General features: G+C 39.3%; 1 protein-coding gene across 2 annotated transcripts in view; it reads right to left on the reverse strand.

Moving 5' to 3' along the window:
- Positions 1-8,379, reverse strand: part of KLHL15 (kelch-like family member 15) — a 31,084-nt gene extending 22,705 nt beyond the window's left edge. Inside the window, exons 1-2 of one of the 2 annotated variants that reach the window (XM_014536055.1) lie at positions 8,316-8,379; positions 6,237-6,323 (exon numbers count right to left, since the gene is read on the reverse strand). The gene's annotated coding sequence lies outside the window, so the exon portion shown is untranslated. Of the gene's footprint in view, positions 1-6,236; positions 6,455-8,315 lie in introns of those variants that run through there. The other variant, XM_005861750.2, reaches the window with a different exon arrangement.
- Positions 8,380-9,767: the final 1,388 nt, after the last annotated feature.

The following is a 9,767-nucleotide window of genomic DNA, read 5'->3' on the forward strand; positions in this document are numbered from 1 at the left end:
GGCTGAAAGAATCATATACACAAATGGTTAAAAAATAGTTACCTTGGCCCTAACTGGATTGGCTCAGTGGATAGAGCATCGGCCTGCAGACCAAAGGGTTTTGGGTTCAATTCAGGTCAAGGGCACAAACCTTGGTTGCAAGCTCCTCCCCAGCCCAGGCCCTGATCAAGGCACTTGCAGGAGGCAACCAATCGATGTGTTTCTTTCACACTGATGTTTCTGTCTTTCCCTCTCTCTTCCACTCTCTCTTAAAAATCAATAGAAAAATATCCTTGGGTGAGGATTTTTTTTTAAATCCCGTTTTTTAAAAATGGTTATCTTGGGATAGAAGAGTATCAGGAAGTTTTACCTTTTCCCCCTCTTTTCGCTAATTTGGTTTTTTGTAAATATACTTTATTGACTTTTTTACAGAGAGGAAGGGAGAGGGATAGAGAGTTAGAAACATCGATGGGAGAGAAACATCGATCAGCTGCCTCCTGCACACCCCTTACTGGGGATGTGCACGAAACCAAGGTACATGCCCTTGACCGGGGTCGAACCTGGGACCCTTCAGTCCGCAGGCCGACGCTCTATCCACTAAGCCAAAAATGCTCTATCCACAGAGCCAAACCAGTCAGGGCGCTAATTTGTTTTTTAATCTATCTGCAATGAAAGTGTATTATTGTTTTTGTAAAAGTCCATTTTTTTTATCTAAAAAAAATCCTTAATTGCCAAATTCAGTAGTTATATCCCAGTCCCTATTATCTCAGAAACCTTCTGCAACATAGCATAGCTCATCACTCGGCTTCATGACACTATTTTTTTAAATGTTATAATTGACTTTTTAGAGAGAGGAAGGGAGAGGAAGTGATAGAAACACTGATGAGAGAAACACTGATGGGCTGCCTCCTGCATGCTACCCCTCCTCCCCATATGGCGATCAAGCCTGCAACCTGGGCATGTGTCCTGACAGGGAATCTGAACCAGTGACTTCTTGGTATATAGGTTAATGCTTAACCACTGAGCACACTGGCCTGACACTATTTTCCTGATTCTTTTCCTATTCTTGGGCTGCTTATTTCTGTCTTTTCTAAGTTCATGTTCCTTGAGCTACTCCTTAATCACTGGTGTTCCCTAGGATTCTGTTCTTGCAGCTTTTCTTTTTTCTTTTTCTTTAAATATATTTTTGTTGATTTCAGAGAGAAAGGAGAGAGAGAGAGAGAGAGAGAGAGAGAGAGAGAGAGAGAAACATCCATGATGAGAGAGAATCATCGGTCGTCGGCTTCCTGCATGCCCCACACTGGGGATTGAGCCCACAACCCGGGCATGTGCCCTTAACCAGAATCGAACCTGGGAACTTTCAGTACACAGGCTCTATCCACTGAGCGAAACCAGCTAGGGCTTGCACCTTTTTTTTTCATCTCATCTAAGCACTGTCTCCCTACGTGATCTCACCTAAACCCATAGCTTTCACTAATACCTTTCTTTACTATTATCTTGACAATCTCCATCCTCATACCAGTACTCTAGATAGCAGATCGCCTGTCACTTCTGGATCCCCACAGGGATCTCAAAATCATTTCTAAACAGAATCATAAGTATATCTTCCCCCAACCAGTTCTTTTGTATTTCCCATCTTATCAAGAGGCATTCTAGGTGCCTCTTTGTCCCCATTTGTCTCTAAGTTACCTTGAAGTCTTATGGATTGTACCACATCATATGTTCACTTACTTAAGACAGCAAAGTATTCACAAGATAGAATATCAAAATTTTTATTAGTACTTCATTAATCCAAAAGCTATATACTTTCATTCTGGAAAAGTAAAGCACAAGAGAGCTATCTATAATTTGGAAAATAGTATGAAATATTTTAGACCCTTCGGAGAACTACTTTACTAACACACTAAAGATTAAAGTAAACTATGGGACTTTCCCCCCAAAACCGTTTTTAAAGATAAAATTTAATGAGCTTAGAATTTTCTAAGTGATATGAGGCATTGCACACAAATGAGTACCAGGAAAAAAAGGTAGTGTCTGAATAATCACACATTCTGGCTATCAACATCACACTGATTATCAATTTCCAAAATAATTAGAATAAAGAAATTAAACTGGATGAAAAGTTTAATATTTCATTATCTTTCTCAGCATCATTATGGATACCAATTATTACTCTGACTCATCAAGATGTATTGGTCACATTTAATGGAGATTTAAGAGTAGACTGCTTTGTGTTTCATTAATCTATTTCAACAGTGCTTAAAACCATATATTTCACTTCTTGTCAAAGTAACTCTCTATTCAACAATTATTATCATCTTATAAGGTCTCAAACAGCTAATATTCACCTTTCTGAAAAAAAGTTCCATCTAAAGGAAATTTTTAAAAAGAGATACTATGCAGCGGGTGGCTCGGTTGGAGCATTGTCCCATACACCAAAAAGTTGCCGGTTTAATTCCCATCAGGGCACATACCTAGGTTGCAGGGTGTTTATTGTTTTTTTAATTATTTTATTTTTATTGATTTCAGAGAGGAAGGGAAAGGGAGAGAGAATCATTGATCTACTGCCTCCTGCACGCCCCTGCTAGGGACTGAGCCCGCAACCCCTGACCAGAATCGATCCTGGGACCCTTCGCTCCACAGGCCGGTGCTCTAGCCACTGAGCCAAAGCAGCTAGGGCTAGGTTGCAGGTTTGATCCCCGGTCAGGGTGTGTACAGGAAGTAACCCATCCATGTTTCTCTTTCATCTATGTTTCTATCTCCTTTCCTTTCTCTCTAAAATCAATAATAAAATATATCCTCAGGTGCGATCTTGAGAGCGGCAGATTATGCTTTCTCAAAAAAAAAAAAAAAATCTAGGTTCCAGATACACTATGATGGAAACATCATACGGCAAAGAAGCAAAAAAAAAAAAAGAGGGGAGGATTGGTAATCTGTGAGTCAAAATTTTATCCTAAATATGTAAACTCAGTACCCACTCTCCTCTGGGCACCCACAGCCCACCGACCGAGGGTTCCCAGCAGACAGGTTTCCACCCTGTGATCCAACCCTGACCAGGTGGGGAAAATGAATCAAGATGAACACTCTTTCGTCAAAGATTTAGAAGAGAGAAATTAAAGGAAAAAGAGAAAGGCATGCACTGTGTCTAACTGGAACTGGAACTTCTGCTGCCACGTGGCCCGAGTATCATAGAGTTATGTCCCCCCTCACCGCGCACCCCGCACCGCGCACGGCGCACTCCCGCGCTCTAGGGTCTTCTCCTCTGGGATTGAGTCATGGGTTCTGCAGACCGGACTCACCACAGAGGATGAAGGGGGCAATGTCGTGGTCACCTAGGTTAGTGATGGGTGTCTCCCCAGCGACAGGCTCCGCAGAAGCTGGGCTAAGCACCAAAGGACAGAAGCACAAGATGGCGGACGCAGGCGAAGATGGGGGACGCAGGCGAAGATGGGGGACGCAGGTGACGTCAGCGGACGCACAAGGGGGACGCAGGTGACGCCAGAGGACGCACAAGGCGGACGCACAAGATGGCGGAGACAAAGAAAAGGAAAGCAATCTAGGAACACAGTCTTAGAATCAGGTTTCTTTTCAAAGAGCTCTATGGATGGCATTAGAAACCAAGATCTCGGGATATCACTTTTGCACCATCATAAAGTTAAAATATATGTGAAACTATCATTAGGTTGGGGAGTGTACGTGTGTGCGTCTGCGCGCGCGCGTGTGAGGGGGGGGCACTGGAAGGGAGACTGCCGATTTTAAAACTTGCGCTGTTAGTTTTGCTGAGTTAATAAAATAATGTTTAATACAAAAAAAAACGGTCAACTCAGAATAAAGTTGAGAGGATAGGGAATGCTCCCCAACACACACCTTAATTTTTAAAGTTCCTAGGCCTAGCTCTATTTCTGCCTTTGGGTTGTGAAAGAAATCCTTACATTCTTAGAATAAATTCTCCCCTTTTACTAACTTAGGTAGGTTTTCCCTAATACAGTTTTAGAACAGAAATGTCCACTTTCTTTTTATTTATTTTTATTGATTTCAGAGAGGAAGGGAGAAGAATAGAGAGAGAGAACCATCAATGAGAGAGAATCATTGATTGGCTGCCTCCTGCATGCCCCTATTGGGGGGGATGGAGCCCACAACCCAGGCATGTGCCCTGGGCCGGATTTGAACCTGGGTCCGCAGACCAACCCTCTATCCACTGAGCCAAACCCCTAGGGCTAGCTCTACTTTCTTGGTATTATCTTTTCATCTGTAAAATTAGAGCATTCAACATAATGATATCTAAAATTTTTAATCATAAAATTATCATTTAATCAATTTTACAACTATATAATGAACTTCTATAGATGTGCAAAGTAAATAAACTATAGCTCTTTTTCAAGTCATAACAATGCACTTGTCAAGTTTACCTGATCTAAACTGACCTCAAAAACTAATTTTTATGTTTTTTAATTGATTTTAGAGAGAGAGGAAGGGAGGGGGGAGAGAGAGAGAGAAACATCAATGTCAGAGAGAAATATGGATTGGTTGCCTCCCCTGTGTATCTTGACTAGGACCGAACCAGCAACCTGAGTATGTGCCCTGACTAGGAATCAAAATGGTCCACTTTTTGGTGCAAGGGATGACACTTCACTGAGCCACACCAGCCAGCTGAGACATGTAGTAACTTATTTTCTATATGAAAAAGCTTGGTGCATCTATCAATAAGACCAACAGCTTTAGAGCAGTGGCAGTATTTTACACTTTTATGGGAAGTATATGTTCAAGTAGCAAGTGATAAAATACACAGTGATTAACTGAAAAACATGATATAAGTCTTCGAACCTAAGTAGTGAGTTAAGAGTACAGGTCTGGAGTCAGCTATGTTTGAATCCTAGTTCTACCTCGTATTACTTCTGTGGCCTTGGGGCAAGCTGCTTTAGCCTCTCTGTTCCACTGCCCTCATCTGTGAAAAGGCAATACTAATATTAATAGAACCTACCTCATAGGTGACTGTGAGGATTAAATGAGTTAATACATGTAAAGACAGAACAGTATATGGCCCTTAAGTACTCCATAACATTAGGGCTTATTATTAGACCCCTTAATGGTGCTTCTGAAACCAAAATAAACCTGATCCCTTAACAGTTTATTTAACTCTGGAGAAACCCTTCTCCCTAGCAGCAATACTTATAACCCAAGCTCACCTTCTCAGTAGTCTCTCAGGGACCCAGGTCAACTCTAACTGGACTAATGAAGGTACTAAGTCCACAGGTGAAACTTTTCTTCAAGGTCATACAACTAGTTAGAAATAGAGTTAAGACTAGAATCTGATTTGCAAAAACAAACAAACAAACAAACAAAAAAACACACATGCCTGGCTGATGTGGCTCGGTGGTTGAGCATTGACCTATGAACCAGGAGGTTACAGTTCGATTCCCAGCCAGGGCACGTTCCAGGTTGCAGGCTCAGTCTCTCGTGGGAGGCATGTAAGAAGCAGCCAATCGATGATTCTCTCTCATCACTGATGTTTCTATCTCTCTCTCCCTCTCCTTTCCTCTCTGAAATCAATAAAAATATATTTTTTTAAAAAACACAAAATACTGTGGTTAGAAAGAGCAAAAGCTTTGAAATCAGAGAGCTTGCTAGTACTTACCACCTGTGTGACCTGGAGAAACTTAGTTAACTTCCTGACCTCAGTTTCCACCATTAGGAATAATAATCATCATCTTAAGTTGAGGTGGTAATTAAATGAATTAAGGTAAGTTAAATGTCTAGCCTCAAGCAAGATACCCACTGGAGGTCAATCAATGCTGGCTTCCCTTGTCCAACTCTTGCCTAATGCTCCTTATCACCCACAAGACCATAGTAACTTGATACCCCTCCAATTTCCCTCTATAGACTCCACACCTCCCTAAAGTTTATCACAATACAAGTCTATGAGAGATTAGGACATGTACTGGTAGTCAAAACACAGCCTCATTTTGCAGTGACATTGTTTTCCATTTTTTCTCATCACACAAGTAAAATTTTCTAGCTTTTCTAGGCTCCTTGGGCTTTTCTGCCCTAAGCAGAGCAGCTACTCTCCTCTATCTCTGTGTTGTTCAATATGGAAGCCAATGTGGCTAGTCCAAATTGAAAAATTGAGAACAGATTTTGAAGACTTATCCCCCCCAAAAAGAATATAAAATATCTCATTATACAAATTTTATACTGGAAACATGTTGAAATACTTTGAATATACTTGGTTAAATAAAATATATTAAAATGAAACTCACTTGTTTTTTACTTTTTTAAACTGTGGCTATGAGAAAATTTTAAATTCCATATGTGGCTTCCATTATACTTGGTTGGACAGCACAGATCTATAACATCAATGTTTAAGACATCAAACAATCAAACTTACAAATGAACACATGAAACAACCAACTTGTTCACAATACAAACCTTGGAAGCTATAAAGAAAAGGGAAAAAAGTGAAGCTTAAGTTAAAATATCACAAGCAAATAAAAAATAAGAACTAGAAAAAGCAAAGTGTAAGAATATAAAAAAGAAAATATACAAAACCTTATGCATTAGAATTCTCTAAATAAAGAGTTACAGCAATTTAATAAATAATTATAAAAACTAATTGTAAAATGAAAACAAAACTCAAATAAGAACTCTATCAATCACCCTGGCCAGTGTTGCCAGGTGGTTAGAGTGTTGGCCCAAGTACCAAAGGGTCCCAGGTTTGATTCCCATTCAAGGGCACATACCTGGGTTGCAGGTTCCATCTGATCCCCAGCCCTGGTTGGGTTGAATGCAGGAGACAACCAATCCATGTCTCTCACATCCATCTTTCTTTCTCTCTCCTCTCTCTCTCTCTCTCTCTCTCTCGCTCGCTCTCGCTCTCCCCCCTCCCCTCCACTCTCTCTGAAAAGCAATGGGGAAAAACGAACTCTATAAATCAATGAGGGCTGAGGGGAGATCCATAAGGGACTTTGAGAAAAGATACTTACCAACATATAAAATGTTTAATGTACAGAAATTCTGTATTCTCACTTTTCTTTCTTTTTTTAAATATATTTTATTGGGTGTTTTTTTTACAGAGAGGAAGGGAGAGGGATAGAGAGTTAGAAACATCGATGAGAGAGAAACATCGATCAGCGGCCTCCTGCCTCCTGCAGACCTACGGGGGATGTGCCCGCAACCAAGGTACATGCCCTTGACCGGAATCGAACCTGGGACCTTTCAGTCCGCAGGCCGACGCTCTATCCACTGAGCCAAACCAGTCAGGGCTGTATTCTCACTTGTCAAAATATATCATCACATAAGGGAAATCATGGTTTATAAACCTGTATATGTATATATTCTATATTTGTCCTTCAGAATTTGAAATGGTAGGTTTTCCAAAAGGGTTAACCAAATTAAGGTAAACTAAATGACAAGGTATTCTTACACTACTAGGAAAGAAGTACAGAAGAGTTTGTCTTATTTCATAAACTTGGAACTGAGAGAAAAAAGAAAGTCTCGCATTTTCTACACTTCAGAACAATTAATATAGTGATTCTCAAAGTGTGGTCCAGGGACAACTGATGTCCTAGTCCCCTAAAAGGACTTTGCAAGGTCAAAACTATTTTCATAATAATTTTTAAAGTTATTTGCCTTTTTCACTTATTCTGTTTTCCAGAGGCTATATGTGTAATACCATAACAGATTGAATGCAGAAGTGATAAGAAGCCCATTGTCTTTTATGCTATTTACATAAACGAGTAGGGTTTTTTAAAATGAATTACAAATGAGTTTTTTTTTAATTTTTCAGTTTAAATTTCTATTATGGTAAATATAGGTACAACCCACATACACAAAAGCTCTTTGGAACCCCAATAATTTTTAAGAGTATAACGAGGTCCTGAGACCAAAAGCTTTGAGTACAACTGACAGTTACAATGATAAGGGATAAATGACAACACACACACTTACACCAATCTACCTCTGCCCTGGAAGACTATTACTGCTATTTATATCACAGAAATTTCTAACAGTTCAAGCTCTCTAGTGACCAGTAAAGAAAAAAGTCTGGTGGGGGTAAAATGGGACAGGAAATTAAAAGGAAAGGAATTAAATGCTTCCTTTTCAGTTAGAAGGCTGCCATTCTGATTTTCTGATTTGAAGGCAAAACTCTACACAATTCAATAGATGTTTCAAAATTAACTAACCTCCATGTTTATGCCATCAGCAATAATTTAATGCTTTCACAGTCCCCAACAGCTGCTTGAAAATTCATACAAACCCTAAATTATCCAGTACAAAAGCTAGATTCTCAGAGGTTGATATACTATCTTCGATGAAAAATTTAAATTATTTCATATTACCTTCATCCTCAAACTTAGTCTACCCAAGTTGATGCCTATGCACAAAATGCCATACTTTCATACTAAAAAGCAAATGCAAGAATTACTACAGATAAAATAGAATTTCTGATTCATAAAATTTCTCAAAATTTCTGTAACCTATATAGTAAAATTATTAAATTTAACAATCTCAAAGAGGCCAGCTTCTCAATCTAAAAGGACAGAAAAATTTTGAAAATAGACTAACTTCATTAGCTCTGTTAGCAGTCATTTTACCCTCAGATATAATACTCAATTTGAGAAATATGTTTAATATGGGAGGAAAGGCTGTGTAAATTGACTTTAATTTGTTTAATACTAGAAATTCTTCCTTATCCATCTAAATGTTTTTATAGATCAAGACCAAATTGCAAATGACCGTTTAACTAAGCTTTTAGGGAGGCTCTGGGTCCTTCAGCCTCCAGGTTAGCACCTATTACCCAAATTACTTCACTTTTCAGGTATGCTTAGCGTTTAGTCATCCTATAATACACGAAACCTTGCAAGAATAAAAACCACTCCTGCTTCAACGCTATTTTTTTCATCAGAAGATTTTAATTTAATGCTCCTCTGCTCATTCCTCACTACAAGTAGAAGTAATCCAAGGGTGATGTCATGGAAAACAGCTTCCCCAGCCTTTAGAGACTGGATCCAGTGAGGATTCTAGGAAAAACCTCTATTGGGGAATAAAACCCTGAATCTTCTAACTTACATCCTAACTTGAAATCATTGATACAGTAATGTTAACATTCTAGTTCTCCACAATAATTAAATCTTTCTGAAGGTCTCAATGTTATGATATCGATATCCTGCAAATCTTTAAATGATGCAAAATCATTAACTTAATTCAATGATCTTATTAGAAACAACAAATTTTCTATCTGTTCTTATTTGCTTTAATAATTTAGCCAGATGCGTTTTAGAGGTCTTATATTAGGAGAATATCTGAGGAAATATCTTGCCTTTTCCAATTTCTTTATTCCAAAGTTAAAATTTCTAATTCTGACAAGGCCTTCCACTTTTGGACCAACAGCAACACAACATATACCCAAGGCAAAGAGGAACTATGAGAGCCCCTCCAGTGAATGATTCCTAAAACACCAATAATAATTATCTCCCATTACTTTCCCTTGTCCATCCTGCTCCAGATACACTGGCCTTTTTGCTGTTTCTTGAAAACCAGCCACAAGCCCACCTTAAGGCCTCTGCCTTTCCCTCTGCTTGAATCACTCCATCCCGAAATACTGGTATACATGGCTCCCTTCAGGATTTTCCTGAACACTGAGTTGACAATATAAAGGTGAACAGTAAAATTCCCCTAACCCCCTCTTTAAAATTAAAAAAAAAAAAGCCTCCCAGCCCTGCCCAGCATAGCTCAGTTGGTTGAGTGTCATCCCATGCACGGAAAGGTTGCGAGTCTGATTCCTGGTCAGG

Source organism: Myotis brandtii, unplaced genomic scaffold (assembly GCF_000412655.1).
Source record: "Myotis brandtii unplaced genomic scaffold, ASM41265v1 scaffold156, whole genome shotgun sequence".
Lineage (NCBI taxonomy): Eukaryota > Metazoa > Chordata > Mammalia > Chiroptera > Vespertilionidae > Myotis > Myotis brandtii.